This window comes from Phodopus roborovskii, unplaced genomic scaffold, assembly GCF_943737965.1.
Source record: "Phodopus roborovskii unplaced genomic scaffold, PHOROB, whole genome shotgun sequence".
NCBI classification, from domain to species: domain Eukaryota; kingdom Metazoa; phylum Chordata; class Mammalia; order Rodentia; family Cricetidae; genus Phodopus; species Phodopus roborovskii.
In genome coordinates this window covers 1296596-1316478 of record NW_026125543.1, presented here as the reverse complement: position 1 = coordinate 1316478, position 19883 = coordinate 1296596, and the positions used below count along the sequence as shown (strand labels likewise).

General features: G+C 42.1%; 1 pseudogene; it reads left to right on the top strand.

Annotated features, from left to right (window-relative positions):
* The first annotated feature begins 16268 nt into the window (after positions 1 to 16268).
* LOC127216376 (cysteine and glycine-rich protein 1-like) lies at positions 16269 to 16891 on the top strand (annotated as a pseudogene).
* The last annotated feature ends 2992 nt before the right edge of the window (positions 16892 to 19883 follow it).

The following is a 19883-nucleotide window of genomic DNA, read 5'->3' as shown; positions in this document are numbered from 1 at the left end:
AGTCATCCTTGTGTGCAAAGACAAAAATCACCCTTTCTCCGTTACTAAGAAAATGGAGACGGAGAATACCGAAAGCTCCATTTCCAGGAGGGAACCTTCTATTGAACACACATGTAATACATTGCTCCTGCCTCTCAAGAGAATATCTTGTAAGGTTACAGGGAACCTAAGTCTTGGAAGGCAGTGAGCCTGGGCCTGACCATCAAGCCCAGACCCAGGTACTGGAGACAGTAGGCTGTACACTCACATTCAAGTCCAAAGTGGAAGGCTGTGTTCTGCAACTACCAGCAACAATATTGTCTTCAGGCACAGCTTTCCTTGTGCATTCAACTCAGACCAGAGCTGGAATCAGGAGTAAAACAGAGGTCCCCTCATGTGCCCCATGGCTGCCCAGGGTCAACCTAAACTGGAAAGCATCGTTGAAAATATCTGGACTAGGTGCTAAGAGAAGGAAGTAGGCATAACCTGAGCTCATCTAAACTCAACCTACTGGAAAGGGTCTTGGCTCAGTCTGCAATGCAAAGATAATAGTGTTCATACAGCATCTTGAAGGATTGAGTGTGCATGCCAAACTCCCACTGTCTCCCACTCCTCCAGTGTTAGTGCCTCTCGGTAGCTGTTCTTAGGCAGACTGAGCTTAGGAAGGACATGCAGGAGATCCCAGTCCTGTCTGCCTTTCTTTGTTCTTTGTTTACCCAGGAATTGTTTCCTAATGATCATGAACATGAAAACCAGGAGCTTCACCCCATTTTGGCCATTGGTGTGGAACACATTAGCCATCCCCAGATCTCTGTCATTCACTGCATTAAAGATTGCTCACACCATCGTATCTCCATCTTACATCAGGAAGTGAGCTCTTGTTCCCACATGACCAGCTTTCTTTAGGAATCAACATGCAGTTCTTATGGGGCAGGCAAGGAAAGAGAAAAATGGGGGTTTGCTCTCCTCACTGCAGGAACTGGGAAACGTAAGTCAGCCCTGTGCTCTAGAGAGGGACAGGACCTCAATGCTTATAAAGATTGCATCTTTGATAGCCTCTTATCAGGAAGAATAACTTTAATCAGTATTTACCAGTTCTCATTCAATCCATTTCCTGACATTTCCTGATGACACTTTTCAAATGATTTACTTTTAGAGATTAATCTCTTCCGAACTGAACATTGCTTTATGAATAAATGGCATGCTAATTACTTATTTCTTAGAACATATTATAAAACTATAGATTGTGGTGTGATGAAAATGCTGAGCTCTGCCAGATATGTGGCTCACTCCATGGGAGATAGGGATCTGTGATTCATCCAGTTCTGCAGAGCAATTTTTAAATTTAAAACTAATGAACAGGGAGGTGGCTCTGATGGTATAGGGCTGTGTACAAGTGTGTGTGTGTGTGTGTGTACAAGTGTGAAGACCCAAGTACCCATCTCCAGAATCCATGGAAATATGGACTTGATAGAGTATGTCTATAATCTTAGCCCTCCTATATATAAGTCATGAGACCTTCTGGGAGCTTGCAGGCCAGCTAACCTTGTGTACACCATGGCAAACAAAATAGCCAAGGAGTCACACCCGATGTTGTCCTCTGACCTCGATGTGTACTGTGGTTTACACATGTGCTCGTACATGTGTGCAGGCATGTGCACACATAAACATATAAAGTACATAGCAACAAGAATCCACTCCTTTGTTTGTGATACTTAAGAGCATTTGAGAAAGAAGCTAGAAGCTGGGTTACAAGCTGCAGTTTTCTTTGAGAATGACACAATCTTAGGATGATTGGGGGCAACAGAAAGGGGTCGCAGGGATCTAAGCCTTGAAAATAATGAGACAGAATTTAATTTCAGCCTTGGTTCTGTTCTTCATTCTCCTGCCTCGGGCACTGAAGGCAGGAGCTGGGGAGGTGGGAAAACTGACATGTCTTCTGGAAATGGACAATCTGATATGATGGTTATGACATTTAGGGCAGTGTCGGCGATGGTGCCTAAGGTTGAGGTGACTCATCAAACCAGAGTACCCAATGGAGCACTGTCCTGCTGTCTAGTCTCATCTCTGCCCTCACACCATCCTGTCACAGCCCTTGCCTGCTGTTAACCAGTGTCCTCAGGACTCACTGCAGCAACCTCTTTTGACCATTTAGTTTCTCCTTCCCCAATCCAGCTTCTCTGACATGAAGCTGATGACACCCCCTGTCCTGTGTCTACTCCCTCTGTTCTATCACTGCATGGACAAAATACAGGGCACAGAAATTCACCACTGGCCAGACCCAACAAACCCCACACTCAGTGGCTCATATCCTCCATTCCACTTCCTTACAGACCTCCAGCCTTATATAAAATGTTTCCTACTTCCTGGTGCCACTTGGCCACCTCCGAGGTAGGCGATTCTTTAAAACTAATCTATTGCTGTTGCTCCCCCATGCTACTGGCATGGACACTGCCCTGGAAGTAAACTACTTCAGTATACCAAATTTCTGTAAGCCTCTGATACTTGTCTTTCAGCACAACTGTAGGCCAACTCACATGTCTACCCTCCTCGATCACAACAGGACACACCTCATCTCCTGTGCTCAGCATCTGGATACATGCTGGAAATTCTATGATGTTTTGTTTAACAAATGAAAGGATTGTACTTTTTGTAGATAATTGCTGGCCCTTAATTAAACCATTTATGAAGTGATTTCCTGGGGAATACAAAAAGGTTTGCCAGGTACATTTAGATAAAATGAGGTTAAAAGGAAAAATCCACAAAGGAAGGCAATGCTAGGTATGAGCAGCATGCTGTCCAGCATTGACTCTTCACAGTTCTTATGCTTGTACATAAGAAGCTAGAGGACAAAGGAAGCTTTGACTGGAGGCCAGGAATAAACGGGGGTTTTAAAAGTAAGGATAGAGAAACAGAATCAAGGCTTTTTAAAAATCTTTTTTTGCCTTTATATATGTCAGATCTGTTTTAGGGGGAAGATTTTCCTTCACTAAGAAGTTGTCCTGAATTGCCATTTAATATGCAGCAGCAGCCCACCTGCTTTAATGCACTCAGATACACTTGCCTTTGAGATGTATAAACCAAAGCCCCTTTAACAGAATTATTTTTTCATCAAACTCCGAAAGCAACCACTTCGCAATGACATAAAGGACCAGATATCAGGCTTTGTGGCAGAGTCGTAGAAGGGACATTGTCATTGGGACCTCAGAACTAGAATGACCTAAAAAAGCTATTTGTACTTATGGAGCAGTTAAGCCATGAAGGCCACAGAAGTCAATCCGAGCTTAAGAGAATTGCCATCCTGAGGGTGTGGAGACAGCAGTGTTGGGCATGGACTTTTAAGTTGTAGGGAGAACATCTCCAGGGTACAGTGTGGAAGTTTGCAAGAGAGAGCAAAACAGGCATTCCTACCACAACCTGGAGCTCAGCTTTGGGCTTTGAAAGCTTTGCAGATTTTCTCTAGGATACTGGACTGTGTGGATGGTCATCTTATAAATAATAAATGAGGCCCAATGCCCAGTGGCTTAAAACAACAGACTACCTTGTTTGTGCACATCTTTTATAACAGTGTAATTCCAATAGCAGGTTTTTAGATATGCTACTGACATGGACATCGCCCTGGAAGTAAACTACTTCAGTATACCCAATTTCTGTTTATCTGGGTCCTGGGGAAACTAAACTTCTAGTCCAGCAAAAAAAAAAAAAAAAAAAAAAAAAAAGAAAAAGAAAAAATCATAGGCTATAACATCTCCAACATCTGGATTCTCAGTTAATCAATTTTAGAGTTAGGAATTAGAATCAGCCAGGTTTCTAATCCTGGAATGTGGTTGAGAGGAAAAGATTATCCTTTCAATCTCCAGGGTTTGAACCACTGCAAGTGGAAAGGAAGACTGGAAAACTATGAGAAGAATGGAGATTCTACCATGGAGATGACTTTTCCAAGTTGTGTACTGAGGGGCCCTTCTGCTTCTTGGGATACTGCGAGAAGATGGTGGAGGCATGTCGGAGGCATTTTGTGGGCAAATGAGCCAAAGCTAGGACGGGCTGATGAGTTGTAGAATCCACAGTAAGAACCCCTCAGATTCTGCTGAACCAATGACTCCAGTTGCTATGTTTTGAAACCCACCTCTTTTTGGTGTTTGTCCTGTGGATGAGAGAGACAGGGGCAGAGAGAGGGGGAAGATAGGGAAAATGGAGAGGGGTCCAGAGAGAGAGAGAGAGAGAGAGAGAGAGAGAGAGAGAGAGAGAGAGGGAGAGAGAGAGAGAGCAAGAGAGAGAGATATGGAGAGAGAGAGTGAGAGTGAGAGAGAGAGAGAGAGAGAGAGAGAGAGAGAGAGAGAGAGAGAGAGAACATTCCTGTATCTGGTTTAAGTGCTTCTAAGTGGAAGTGTGAGTTTGATGGGTTTCCGGGTGCTTTCTCTTTCTGAGTGTCTTTATATACAGACCTTTCTTCCATTTCTCCTCCAGAAGAATAAAACTTGTCTACATCTTGGTCCTATAAGCTTTCCCTATGTCCACCAGCTAGTTCTTTGCTCTAATTCTGCAGGTAGCTCTCCCAACAAACCTTCACACATCCACTCCCTTCTCCATATATGTTTGCATCCACTTCTGTCTTCATATATGTTTCTAGGAAGATCCTAAACTAATGGAACAGCTCAAGGAAAAGAGTTAGAAAGTTTTGGAGATTTCAATCCATGACCTGTTGGTTCCACTAATTCATTAATTCTGGGACTATGGTGAGACAGAACCTCATAGCAGCAGGCACTTGTGGCAGAAATTACTAGTCATGGCAGAGAAAGAGACAGAGATGAAGACAGAGACAGAGAACAGGAGGGGAGGAGGAGAGGAACAGAGAGGGAGGAGAGAGAGAAAGACAGAGGGGGGAGAGGGTGGGGGAGGGAAGGAGATTGAAGACCTACTTCTCCAGCTAGGTGAAAGTTACTACTTTCTCCACAAATAATGTAACCAGCAAGGCACCAAGCACTCGGCACAAGGCCATGAGATTGGATATTTCATGTTCAAATGATAGCATTCCACGCCTGACCTTTAGTGGCTCATGAGCATCTCTCAATCCACTCTTCCTCCAAGTTTCTTCAAAATATGAATAGTTCCAACATTCAATATTCTAGTTCCAACATCTCTTCCAAGACTCGAGAAAAATCCTTAGTTTTGAGCCATAATAAAATACAAGTCTTATACTTTTAACATACAATGATACAGAATAAATATTATTCCCATTCCAAATGGAAGGAAGAGGGACTAGGATCAAAGTAAGACACAAACCCAGCAGGCAAAATGTTCAGTTCTGTAGCTCTGAGTCTGCCCATATGACCTTGCATTTGCAGATTACATGACCTTCATCCTGAGTTGCCTCCATCCACTGCCTGGTTTCCCTCTGCAGATTTCCATGTTCCTGGTATTTCCACCTGTCTGGCAACTCTACTGCATCTCTAGCAACAGCCTCACAGCTCCACCCTGAAAGACACTCTCTGAACATCATGAGGGATAGACACATCCTGTAATGCCTGACTTCTCAGGCTTTAAAAACATCTGAGCAGAATCATTTGTGACCCTATAATTCTTGCATCTGCATCATGCATGTCTGGGAAAACAGCTCTGTATAGATAGCATGGTCTGCTACCAGCTTGAGCAATGCCTAGGTGACCTTAGAGTGTAACTATGTCAGCCCCCCACTGTTTGAGAGGCTAAGCATGGTGACACCCATCAGAGAAAACAATTTCTGGATGCCCTTTATAAGCAGGGTGCATCAGAGGTATTCTTTCTCCAAAGGAAGGCTTTTAAAACAACATCATCAACAACAACAACAAAAAACTTTATTGGTTCATACCATTGATTTTATCATGGTTGAAGCTAAGCTTTTATTTTTTTAAAATGGCTTGCAGGACACATGTGTTCCTTAGCATTCAACTTTACATGTGCTTTTCTGATTAGATTCTAAAGTTTTTTTTAAATCTCTTTTCTGATTTTGGCTCTCAGTTTTCTCTCTAGCCTTGACTAAAAGAGGCGAGCAATAATCAAGCCATATTACAAATGCTGGACTGCCTTGAAATGACCTCTGCTGTACTATGTACTCAGTCACTTTTAAACTTAGCCTCTCACAAAGTCTCAGGATACTGACAAATCTTAGGCAAGTACCTTGTCAGAATGTATCATGGATGGTCTCTATTCAAGTTCCCAATAGTTTCCATATCCTCATTGTGCAGTGCTCTGTCAGAAACCTTGTGAGCAGTTCTCACTGTCCGCACCTCTACTGATATTATGAATCCATATCAGCACTGCCCATTAGATGCTGCTTACAGCTCAAGAGCTTGCAGACAAGATGCACATAAAATGAAGATTGGACCAGGACACCTATGCTCTTTCTCTCTAAACCAGGCTTCAAAACTTGATTGCGATTTAAATAGAGTCCGTGAAAGAGATGCCCTGTCAATTTTGACTTAGAACTTTTAAACTGCAAATTTTCTTTCCTTTGTTTGAGTTTCTCCAAAGTGACCTGGAATTGTGCTTTCTAGGACTCCCAGTCTTCTGATAGTTTTCTAGGAAGTAGAAAAGTTAGAACATCTCCCCAACTTGCCCAGGGGAGTGCGCCTTTCTTTTCCCTTGCCTCCTGCAAAGTCACACACTCCGAGACCCTTGAAGTCCTCACACAAATCAAATCCTACCTCTGAGAAAATTCCAGGTGAAAAACAACCCAAGCGACCAAAGGTGTCCTTGTTCCTTTTATGTCTCTCTAGAAATACAGGAAAGGAAAGGCACACTGAAGTCCGAGGTGCAGATCTTACATAAGGGTATTTTCAACACCATGTGTCCTTTTATGTTTAATTATTAGAGTTTACTTGTTTGAGTCATTTAATAAAATAAAAATGTAAGCAAATGAAAATCATAATTAGCTTTTCCTTCTCCCACAACTGACCACATGAGAAATCAGATGGAAGCATGAATATGCATAGACTGCATCAAAACTTGAGACCATGTTATCCAGTTATTGTAGCTCCCAAAGTGAGAGAAATGTGTCCTCATTTAAAACCCATTCATTTCACCCAAATGTGCTTCAGACATCACATCAATGCTTTTATGCAATCATTTTTAAATTAGAGAGCCAATTTAAACTGCAGACATAATTAAAATTAATAGCTTAGCATTTTTTTTTTTTTGCAACACTGGGTATCTCAGAAAATGCTCACTCTAGGTTACTGTGGACTGGTTACATACTGACTTCAAAATGGCTCTGAGGATTTCATGGTTAGCTTGGGTCCTGTCCTTGACTTAAATGCCACATCTGCCCTTCAGTAGCTGACTAATGGAGGCCATGTAAGGTCTAATCTGCTTCTACTTTTTCAAATTAAGGCAAAAAGGGGGTACCATTTCAAATTAAACAAGGCTGTTACTCTTATAGGGAGAGAGTGCCTTAAAACCAGTTTGAACAATTCAGAAATCCCCATTTAGGATTTGCTATCTTAATCTAGATTTAATGTTATTTCTGATCCTTTGGAAAAGTCAAACCAAGAATCAGTCTTTCTTTATCCTTTCGTAGGTGACTTGCACAATATCAAAAATATATCTAGACATCTTCCCAATTTCTTGTCCAAAGCAGCAAGATTCTCCATCAATATTCCTGAGAATTGATAATGATTATGACAACCATGGTGTTATAGGAAATTAGAATTATTTGTTTTTGATAGCAACACTCATTAAATAATAAGATGGGAGGAAAATTCAAAGTCAGACAAACCTATGCATATGTACACCCTTCTCTGCATGTATGGCTCTGACTTTGGCCAGATACACATTTTTATTTGAATAACATGCAGTTAGTTCTCATCCTCAAATATAGTTTACTTTTTCTGAGTTAGGCCGACTAAGCTCTGAATGCAAGGCCACTGTAGCTCCCTTGCAAGCACCTGTCACTCCATTTTGTTCTGTCTGCTCCATCTTTAGTTCATCCTCCTATTTTAGCCAAACCCAAAACCTTAACAGCTTGTCACATTTTCACAAAATTGGATTATGTGTCCCATCTATGTGTTTTTCAGGTGACAGCAGGAACTATCTACAGGCTGTAGAAATCTGCAGAGCTGAGGTGTCTTTGTGAAAATGGAGGACTATAGGTCTAGATAATAAGTGGACCCCTGGGAGAAGAGATAATGGAAGGAAAAGGGATCAAACAGAATTAGGAAGCATGGAGAGTGGCATACCAAGAACTCACAGCGCAAAGGTTGAAGATAAGGTGCTTTCTGAAGAATTCACATGAATGAGCAATGCTGGAGTACAAGCTAACACCTAATAGACTTTTAGACTGTTGGTGATGATCCAGCCCTGGGAACACCAAGACAAATTAAGCTTGCTTCTGCACACCCACTCCAGGAACCTGAGGGCCAGTGTGCTTACATCACTAAACCTCCATTTTTTCATCGTTCCAACCAAAGGTAAGTATGTTCCTGAGGGTTGTTGTGAGCATGTAATAAGCTAATATACATTGTGTCATCTGGCACACAGCTGGTCCTTGACACATGCTGGCATCTTTGGTTTCTTAAGTAAGATACACAATCCTTTCTGCTGTTTAGAGGACACTAACAGCTCAGTCCTGACCAGTACTGACTATTTTTCAAAATTAACTCTATATTATTATTACTACTACTATTACCATTGCATTCATGTTTATAAACCTAACTACAATCCATGTGAAAAATGTGATTGTTCAGCTGATAAAAATGCTAGTCAGAGGCCCTATCACATATACATGGTCCAGACCTGTATTGTGGTTTAATAAGGATCAGGAAAAACAAATAGGCTGAATAGATGTTTATTCAGGGAGAAATAACTTACAACATAGACAGATGAACACAAGCAGGTTCCTGGCCCCAAGGATGCCTCAGGATGCTCTCCTGTCCCCATGCTGTAAGCAAGAGAACACTCCTCAGACCTAGTTCCCCCAGGTAACTTCTGCCCCTGTCTCCACCCCCAATGGACATGGTCAGTGCCATAGATATGGACAAAACGAATACCTCACTACAGACCTGGTTTCCAATCCCAAGGTAAGCATCTTGAATTCAGGAATTTCTCTGGAGGGAATAAGGCATCCGATTCTTCCATGCTTCCAAAATTGAAGGATATTATTTTCCCAACTCTGTGTCTGTCTCTCAGGGGAAGAGTAAGATGGCTGTTTCTGGAGTTGCTCAGAATTAAGTTACATGTTGTTCCCATTTAGGCAAGACCAGGAAACTCCATCTTGTTTTCTTTAAGGGTCACAGTGCAATTATCAAAGAACAAAAACAACCATCACTGTTGTGGTTAACCATCAACATTTTCAGGACAGATATCATTATTGTGATATCATAATACTAGCCAAAGATGTCCATGCAATGCATCACAGAGATAAAGCTTTAGCTTTAATTGTTCTGTGTATAAGAACATTCTACATCTACTGAAAAAAGTTTTACATATCTAGAAAATGGCAGACCCGGAGTTATGAACCTTAATTACTCAAGGTTAGATCCTAGGATAACCTACAAAAATCACAGTGATGGTGTTAATTATCTTTTGCTGTTGGCATGTGGGGAATTACTAATGATAAGCTTAATTTTGACATCTTGTGGCTTCAGCAGAGTTCAGGATCTCAAGTTTTAAATATTTACTTTACAGTTATAAATCTCCAGATAAGGATAGAAATTATACAGGAACACCAGTGGTTGAGTTAATTAAATGGTATTTACCTTGTGCTGCACAGAGACTGAATTAATGTTTTTCTCTTCTTCACAAAAGAGTCGTTTTCAGGTGAATTTTCTATAATGGAAGTGTTGCTAATGTTTACTTTTTACCAAGGAGGTTCAGCCACCTTACCTGGGACCTTTGATCTTCTGGGAAGCAACCTCTCTGCAGCTTCAGAGCCAGATGGTGTAGATACAAAGGTAGTTGAGCCTGTAGACTCTGAGGGTCCTAGAGTGCTCTTGCCAGATGATTGGATAGGAAGTGGCTCTTTCTCCTACATAGCCTTTAAGTGTCTTTCATGTGGCAAATAAATCAAATAATCAACAAGTGTTATTGAAGGTATCGTCATCATTGTCATTAAGACACTAAGCATTTGTTCTTTATATAAAATGCACATGTTATCTATGTCACAGGAAAATAATATTAAGATATAGATTAAGTCACAAAGAATATATTTCATGTGAAACCAGATATGAATCAAGGAAAATAAGACATACCAAATATAGCTTTATATACAGATTGACACTTTGACAAACCTTTTTCTGGATTCTATGACACATTTAATAAGAAGCACAAGGACTGGTCTTTGTGCCTAGGGGAAGGTCAGTTTAACTAATGGATAGGCTAAACAAATAACACTACAATAATCACAGGATATCATAGATAGATGTGAGATGCATGGAAGGAAAGGAAAAAAACAAAAACAAAAACAAAAACAAAAAAAAAACAAAAAACAATGTTGTCTCAGAAGTCTAAGCAACCTAACACTTTTACAGATCTGGGAAAGGAGGCTTCAGTGTGTGCTATTATGAGCCTTAACTGCTCATTGCAAAAAATAAACTTTGATCCCAGAATAATGTAATGATAGACACAATGGAAAATTAGGAGGGGCACTTTACCAAACACTGAAAGTCAGGGACCTCTTGGATAGACAGTGTGAAGAAAGATGAGCCTCGGGTTCCAGGTGCAAAGATTCTGCCATCTTGGAAAATGTTGGAAAGCTGACTTAAAAAATATTTACCCAACATCAGTGATGCAATGGAGAGACAAGGTCCTTAGATGGAAAGTGAAAAGGACAAATTCTGTCTATTACCAAGTTCCATTACCAAGTTCTACAGGTGGACAGACTCTCTATTTGCTATGGGTTTTCTATCCATAAGCAGTGATTAGGTACCAGTTTCATGCTCATAAATGCATAAGTAAGTCACTCAAGAGCAAAGTGAACTCTGAGACGGTGTCAGACAAGTCTGGTGTATCACCAGACAGCACACTATTAAAGGAACTACCATCGTTTGTGCAGTCCATTGTGGGTGCCAAGTAGGAAACTATTTTGAAGCAGTGTTGAAAAATTTAGCCTTTATTCCATGATGAGTTGGTGAATAATTTAAAACTTGAGGTTGGCATGAGTACATTTTCTTAGAAACTTCTGTCAGCCACAGTGGTGTGGGGTCAGGGCCCTGCTCATTGATGGCATTTTTTGAAGCCACAGAGAATCAGAAAGGGAAAATAGAAAACATATCTGCCTCCTTCGTCCACAGCAGCCATTTGTCTTTTGGCCCAAGATCACAAACTTTGTCCTTGGGGGCAAGGGAGTCTGATTTTCACCATCTTTGAGGAGGTTTTTTCTTATTCCAGGTGCAGGGGTAAATGGCTGTTCACGTTTCTGTCTACTCAAACCTTACCCAGGAATTACAAGAAAACTACTTTCTATCACAGAAAGAAATCATGTAATTCAGCACCAGGAACTGCAGAGGAAAACACATCAGAGAATTATAATGATTTGACTTCAAATCTGCAGAGAAATCTGCGAGGGGCTTGTGTTCTATGAAAATGCAGGCAATAAAACCATCATCTTGACCTCAGGACAGTTGGAATTTTGACAAAATTAAGATGCTCTCAGGAGAGGCTCTGTTTAAGGTCTTGAGGAAAAGGAAATACAACAAGTAGACATGTATAGTGAGATGTTGTTGCCAGGTTTCACACGGCCACTTGACTGTTTGCGGGGAGCTTCAATTTTCACTTTCTTTTTAGTCCTAGACAGTATAAACCTGATCTAATCTCACAAACAGTGCATCTTGTTATCCAGATAATGAGATGCTAAAATGAGACACCTGGCCATTCAAGTTATCCCAGGGTCCTAGAGCAGCACAAATCCTAGAAGCAGCTCATGTAATAGAATCTGCGCTGATTACAGCTGTTTAATATGCATAATTAATTGATGCTGATTCCACCATGCTGATGAAATTCCAAATCATCCATATCAGATATAAAGACCATCCGAGGAAGCTTTCCTCATCAGACAAACACAGCAAATGTTGGAAAACCATTCAGAGGAGGAAAGAAGCCATTCTGAGTGTGCTAAAAATAACATGATTGTATTGAGACAGGAAATGAGAAACCAGAGTTCTCCATCCTACCAGTATAAAGAGAGGTCCTACTTTCTGAAGCATTCCCTTTAAGATAAAAGAAGCTGTACTCGGGAAAGAAAAATAAATTGACAGTTCTCTATTATTCAGACAAAGGATTCTTTCCTCTGTTCATTCACAACTGTAGTTGAGTAAACAAAGGGCTGGCAGAATAAACACCAAGAAACTTCTGCAGCAGGACAGATGTTGCATGTTCCTGCTCACATGTAGAAGCTAAGAATACTGACTTCATAGAAGTCATTGAAGTGATTAATAGAGGCTAGGAAGGGCAGTATGGAAAAAGAAGGAAGGAAAGTTAGTAATGGGTACCAAAACCCAACAATAAAACAGTTACAGACTGGGGGCATGGCTCAGTGGATAAGGTGTTTGCCACACAAGAGGGAGACCCGAATGGGTGGATGTGGCAGCTTGCCTTGCTTGGGAGTTGGAGACTGGGCATGCTTAGGGCAAGTTGATGAGCTAGACTAGCTCTCAGTAAGATTTAGATTCAGCATAAAAACTTGCCTCAGTGAAAATAGTGCAGAGCAACTGAGGAAGACACCTGTCATCCACTTTTGGCTCTCATACATAGATGTACAAGTACACAGTCACACACCAGTCACACACATGCACCCACACACACGAACATATGCATATACACTTGCACACTATTCACTCATATTGATACATGCAAAAAAAAAAAACCCAAAACAAAAAAAGGGTAGTCAGGAGTAATGAGTTATAATGTTCTATAGCATAGTAAGATAAACAGTTAATAATTTATGATATATTTTATAAATAGCAAACAAAGAGGCTATAGTTTGTTTCTTGAAGGCAGTTAGGCTGTGAATTCAAGGCCAGCCAAGACTACATATCAAGACCCTGAATTAATTTTTTTCTTTTATGTGTAATTCTTTTTTTTATTTTTAAAATTTATTTTATATAACAAAGTCCATTATATGAAAACAAACATTTATAGACAATATTTGGGAATTTGGGCATTGTTCTTTCCAAACTATTTCTTGCTGGTAAGGGGCGCTGTCATGGGGGATTCGAAGAAGATTCAGAAATCCTGGCTGTAGACTGTAAGGCTGCTTTGTCCAGCTGTTTTGAATGTAGGATCACCTCGTACTCTGTTTCAGGTGGTCTGGCTTGATCAAACCACATTAGTCTGGAAGGAATCCACATCTTTTCATTTTCTGTGGAAACAAAAATAGAAATCCTTTTCCCCAGTAACTTGTCCTTGAACTAAATTTTGGAGTCAAAGCATTTTTTTTTTTTAAATTTAATTTATTATTTTACATGTGGATCCCATTTCCCTCTTCCTTCCTCCCTCCCTCCCTTCTTCCCTCCCTCCTTCCCTCCCTTTTACCCTCTCTGCCCTCTCACATGCACTCTAACCACCCTCCCCTCCCATCCCCCCACCCCAATTCCATATGTAGGGGAATGGTACCCAGTTGGGGTCATGTAGATCTGACAAGTCATGTGAAGTAGGGACTAGGGCTTCTCTCCTGTCTCTAGATTAAGGCAGTTATCCCTCCATGGGGGATGTGTTCGCAAAGTCCTTTTGTGCACCAGGGATACATCCTGGCTCCACTGTCTGAGGTCCCTTGAACTGCTCAGTCCTTCTGGCTGAGACCCATATTCAGGGGGACCTGAGTCAGTCCCATGCTGGCATTCCAGCTATCAGTCTGGTGGCCGTTAGCTCCTCCTTGTTCAGGTAAGCTGTCTGTATGTGTTTCTGCCGCATGGTCTTGTCCTCTCCATCTGCATCTGGGTTCTAGTTCAACTCAGTGCTTATGTATGGGTGTTTAATCCTGTTTCCAACAGGCATTGCTATTTGTAATAGCAAGAACCTGGAAGCAACCTAGATGCCCCTCAATTGAAGAATGGTTAATGAAAATGTGGCATATCTACACAATGGAATACTACTCTGCAGAAAAAAATAATGGTATCTTGAAATTCGCAGGCAAGTGGATGGCACTTGAAGAAACCATCCTGAATGAGGTAACCCAGTCACAAAAAGAGGAACACAGTATGTACTCACTCATATATGGATTTTAGACCTAGAGCAAAGGATCACCAGCCTATAATTCACACCACCAGAGGAACTAGGATACAAGGTGTATTCTAAGAGATTCATATAAAGTCCCTCACAGAACTGGGAAGGGACAAGTCCCCCAGAGCTCAGGGGAAGTGGGGGGGCAGCGAATGGAGAGAGAAGTAGGAGAAAACGAGGGGGAGGAAAGGAAAACATATGCGACCAGGAAGATTGAGCCTGGTTAGCAATAGAAGACAGGAAAGAGAGAGAGAGAGACAGAGACAGAGAGAGAGAACATAAAAGAGGGAGCCAATATTGGTTTGAAGATAAAATTGAACACAAAGAAAGATCTAGAGAACTACAAGACTGCTCCCAACTAACAATTTGAGCTTCCGTGGAAAGGCTATCATAAATGCCCTTCCTGAAGAATGAGATCAACAATTAACTTATCCATGGAGCCCTGAATTAAATTTTTAAAGGGGGTTGTAGAAATGACTCAATAGCTAAGAACACATGCTACTTTTTCAGAGGACACAAGTTCAATTCCCAGCACCCTGTTCTAGGGGAGTTCAAAATAACCTGTAATTACTTCTCCAGGGGATATGACACCTCTGGGCTCCATGGGAACTTGCTTGCACTTGTATAAACCCATACAGAGACACACCTATTTAAAAAATAAATCCTTAGCTTAGGAGGAATATAGGAAAAGGTTGAGTATTTGCAACTGAACCTGTGGGAAGTGAAACGTCAAACAAAGGCTACAATATTAAAAGGAACATGGTCACATGGCCATCATAAGAAGTTCATGAAGCAGCTTGACACAGCTAGAGAGATTCAGACTTTTACTAGAGTGCCCACCCTGGGAAAAGCAATTTGTTTCCTGTATGGTGTGCAGAACAAACTTCTTGCTTGTTGGCACATTTAATCCATTTTGGAATCTTCTGTAATACTAAATTTCAAATGTCTGAATCCGAGGCAAAAACATAACACTTCCAGGAAACACAAGTTAAGGAAGACAAGGCACTTTGAGGAGTTTCACGGGAGTCTTAGATGGGCCGCGGTGATGGGAGAATAGAAGACAGGGTCAGAAGAACATGCTTGTTATCAGAAAAGGGCAAGCATTATCATGGATCCCAGCACTGGAGCAGTTAGGTGGAGATGTGCTGTTTGCCGAGATGTGAAGAACTGTGGGCTGTGTAAAGGTAAAAGGAGTATGCAGTTAAGAATCCTGTCTGAAGGGCCTCTCACTGCCTCCTTCTCGTCTCCCAGGTCACAAAAGTGCAGGGACACAGGCTCATTCAACACGTATCCTGGATTGTAACATTTCTGTTGGAAAACATTAGCTTTCTTTGGGGGAAATTTTCATGCAACTAATGAACATACAATCTTCTCTTCACTCTATTGTTCCTTAAGTTGTCTCCAGGTCCAAAGCAAATGAAAAGTTCAGTCTCCACAGATGATGTCAGTGACAAGTGCATAAATGTTTTTTCTTCAGGATGGAGGCAGTCTGTGGAGGTAGGTTAAGGCTGCCACAGCCCACTAAAGGTACAGATAGTGCAAACTGAACTGAACTGCCTTATCTCTTGGGGTTGGTGTGAAGAATGGGCTTCACTGTGAGAGTCAGATTCCAGAGAAGAGAAACGGCTGGAGATTCTAAGGCAGGTGTCAAATATAGAAAGCCAATGGAGCGGGGCAGTGGTGGCCCATGCCTTTAATTCCTGCACTCTGGAAGCAGAGGCAGGCCCATCTCTGTGAGTTCGAAATCAGCCTGATCTGCAGAGGGAGATCCCAGGCAGCCAAAGATACCCGGAGAAACCCTGTCTCAAAAAACAAAGAAAAAAAAAATGAACAAAAACAGAAAAGAAAGCCAGCAGAATCTCTTCTTCTAGAAAAGAGACGGTTTTAATGGTCTCTTTAAACAGCAATTGGTTGTTGCTATTGTTTTTTTGTTTGTTTGTTTGTCTGTTTTAAAGACAGGGCTGTGGCTGTGTGTGCAAAGCTTTGGAATGGTGCAGGAAACGCCTTCTAGAGGAGTAACAAAGCAGAGCGCAGTCTGGTGCAGCCAGTTACCTCTTCCCCGAGTGCTTTCACCTCTGTGCCTCCTAGCAACTGCCAGAATGCCAAACTGGGGAGATGGCAAGAAAAATGGGGTGTGCCAGAAGGCAGTCTACTTTCCTGAGGAGGTCCAGGGTTCGGGCAACAGCTTCCATAAATCTTGCTTCCTCTCTCTGCAGGGTCTGCATGAAGACTCTGGGAAGAGCCGCTGTGGCGATGCATGGAAAAGAAATCTAGGGCAAGTTGTGTTGTGTCAAGACGTGTGGGCCAAAAGGCTATGGCTACTGCAGGGCTCTGGCACACTGAGCATGGACTCTGGGCATCAAGCTTGAGGAACCCTGGAACACAGGCTCACCACCAACCCTAACGCATCCAGATTTGCCCAGAAGATCCGCGCTCCGAGCGCTGTCCTGGATGTAGCCAGGCAGTCTATGTTGTGGAGAAAGTGATTGGTGCTGGGAAGTCCTAGCATAAGTTCTGCTTCTGATTATGCACTAAATGTGGCAAAGACCTGGAGTCGACCATCCTGGTGGACAAAGATGGTCGTGTCTATTGCAAAGTATGCTATGCTAAAAGTTTTGAGGCCAAAGGTTTTGGCTTTGGACAAGGAGCTGGTGCCTCAGCTCACTCAGAGAGAGGCCACTCCTACTTGTGCACCCTGCCAATCCTGAGTGTTTTGTCATGAGTCTCTTCCCAGGAACCTTGGACACTTGCATGATTCTCTCATGCTCAACCCTGGCACACATCACTAATGACTTGGGTATCTGGCTTCTTTTAGTTTTGGTAGTCTGCTTGAGCTCCTACCCCAACAAGGGCTTCTTCCTGCCTGGCATTTGATACCTCCAACTTTAGGAAACACCTGTCACCCCTTAAGAGATACCATGTCCCTCTCCACGGGCTTCACCCCCACAGATCTCTGTTCCCAGGCAGAATGTCCACCCTCTACTTGCTAGGACTCCTGAACCCGTGTTTTGGAGCCCAGAGGGACAAGCAGACCTGGAGGGAGGGAGGCAGAGCCACGAATCAGGCCATGGAAGGCTGAGGTTTATTGGAGTTCCAGGAGTCTCTGGGAAGGAGGCTGAGCTTCTTGGTGCCCTTAAAAATAAACCGCGGTATCTCAGTCTGTGGGAACCTCATGAGAGGCAGAGGTGCTTACAGGGTTGGGAGCCACGGGAAGGAGCTCTTTCTCTGGCCTCTTGCCTTTGAATGTGGAACAGGTATTGTTCACTTGGGAATGGAACACAACCCAGGTGAGAGGACCCCAAAGTCTGGAGGCTGCCTGGTCTCCTTTGTCTTCAGGTTCCCTGTTTGAGGGGGAGGAGAGATCCTAATGAAATACTTTGAACATGCATTCGCATTTATCAGTGGTCCAGATCTTGTAGTGGCTAATTCTGGTCCTAACCCTGAGTATGGTGGCTGGGATGGACAGTTTCTCCCTGTGTCAGCATAGCACAGAGTAATGCTATGTTCTAGCTACTCCTATAGTTCCTCTAATGTGGACAGAGGCAGAGGCAGTCTGTCTTCATGTAACATCCTTTCTCTCTGCTTCCAGTCCTCACTCTCCTCCAACCCAGACCCAGATCCTGTCTCTTTCACCCCATCCTTCTCTAGAGACCTTTGCTAGCTGCCTTGCTCATTCTTTCCAGGCCCCAAGGTCAGGAGTTGGGGGAGGGAAGGGCCTTGATGCTCCCAGGAACTGAAAGGACAAGGTTGTGTAAAGCTGTTTGCTGCAAAGGCTGTAGGTCAATAAACCATTTTAGAACAGAAAAAAAAAAAAAAAAAAAAAAGATAGGGTTGTAGTCCAGACTAGCCTAGAAATCACTTTGTGGCCCAGTCTGGCCTCAAACTTGCATCATCCTCCTGCCTCAGCTTCCTAAATTGCTGGATTGATAGGCATAAACTCACATGCCTGACGAGGATGCACATATTTTTTTTCAAAGCGTATACTTGCAATTCTTCAAATACACATTTAAATATGGGACATCATAAATTGTTATTTCAAAGAAATTGTATTTACAATTACAGCAAAGCAATTACTTATTTAAAAGTGAGTCAATTTAAATAAAAATATTGTGTATGTTATATAAAAAATAACAGTTTATGTAATCTATGAGTTTGGCACAAATTTTGACAGCTGACAAATAAGAAACATTTGGAAGTTGTCAATTTTGTTTGTCAGATTAGTTAACTATTTGCTCATGAAAGAGAATCTGTGTCAGGAAGACATGTTAGTAGTGAGTGGAACTCACTACTAGTAGTTAGTAGTAGTGAGTAGTGAGAGGCTTTTCCACCATGGGGATGGTGTTGGGTCTCTGAGGGTTTGGAGAACTTAGTATCTCAGAAGTTATGAAAGTGAGCACAGGGGGTGAGGAAGTCTGCCCAAGCGTGAAGTAGAATGGATGCATGTCTCTTATGTAAGACTGGACTGGCTCATGTAAGAGGCACTTTTGTTCTTGGTCACAAAAGAGAGGCTTATCAGTGAAAAGATCTGGTCTTTGCAGATGTCACTGTAGCGGAGACAGACACATTGGATGGTCTCATGAAGGCATCTCCAAAAATTTTAGAACTGCTTTTGTGAGAATTCAAGAGCAACCATCTAGGTGGCTAGGAACCTTCAATTTCTACAATAAAATCTTGGGGATATGTTACACAATAGCCTTTCCTCAGTTACTATATTGTAAACGTATACTATCTTTGGAAATAATGTGTCATTTAAAGAAAAAGTTAGCCCACAGAGAATGCAGCAAAAAGGCCTGTTCTGATGCAGGGTTTGGTGCAAACAGACACTTCTAGAAAGCCTCCACCCCAAGCTACCCTTGTCACTGGGTGCCAAATAGAAATCCCAGCTGGGGAAGCAATCTTCTACTTACCTCCAAGGTTCAGCGGACAGAAGCATGAATTGCCTCCACTGTGAGTATGTCTGAGCCTCAGGCAGGGAGCAGGGATGGGATTTCTGACTGCCTGATGCAATGCTCTAAAGCATGGACTGAACACAGGGGGCAGTATTTGAGACTTGACTGCTTCAGGCCAGGTGGATACATGATCTGAAAATCAAAGTTACCTGCTTGCAAGTTAACCATTCACATTTGACTAATGTATCTAATGCCCTTTAGAGGAAAGGCACTTTGTACCTCAAGTTGAACCAAACTGTGTAATTGGAGCCTGAGTCTTGTGACTAGACTATACCAAGATTGTCAAGCTAGGACATGCATTGTCTCTATGGGGTCTGGGTGTATTTCCTCCTCTCCACACCTTCATCCCATTATCTTAGGGGTAGAAATTTACACCTCTAGTGCTAATTGACAGCTCTCCTCCCATTGGAGCAAACTCCACTCCACCATCTTTCATGACCTCTACAGGAGGTCTGTGATAGGAAAGAAAGGAAAGCTTCAGGTACAGAGACACAGCAATCATAGGTTAGAGGTTAGTTATAATTCCTACCAACTCTCTTCCAATTAATGTTCTCCTTGTCTTCAACTAGTACCTGACTAGAGAAAATCATTAAGGTTGAATAAATAAAATTTCCAAATATTTAAAATGTGTTTTTCTTACTAGAAACACTAAAAGACTCTTGATAGTCTAATCGTGTGTGTGTGTGTGTGTGTTTGTGTGTGTGTGTGTGTGTTCCTTTAAGTTGAAACCTCTTTCTTATGTAATAGCTTTATTGTCTTAGTCAG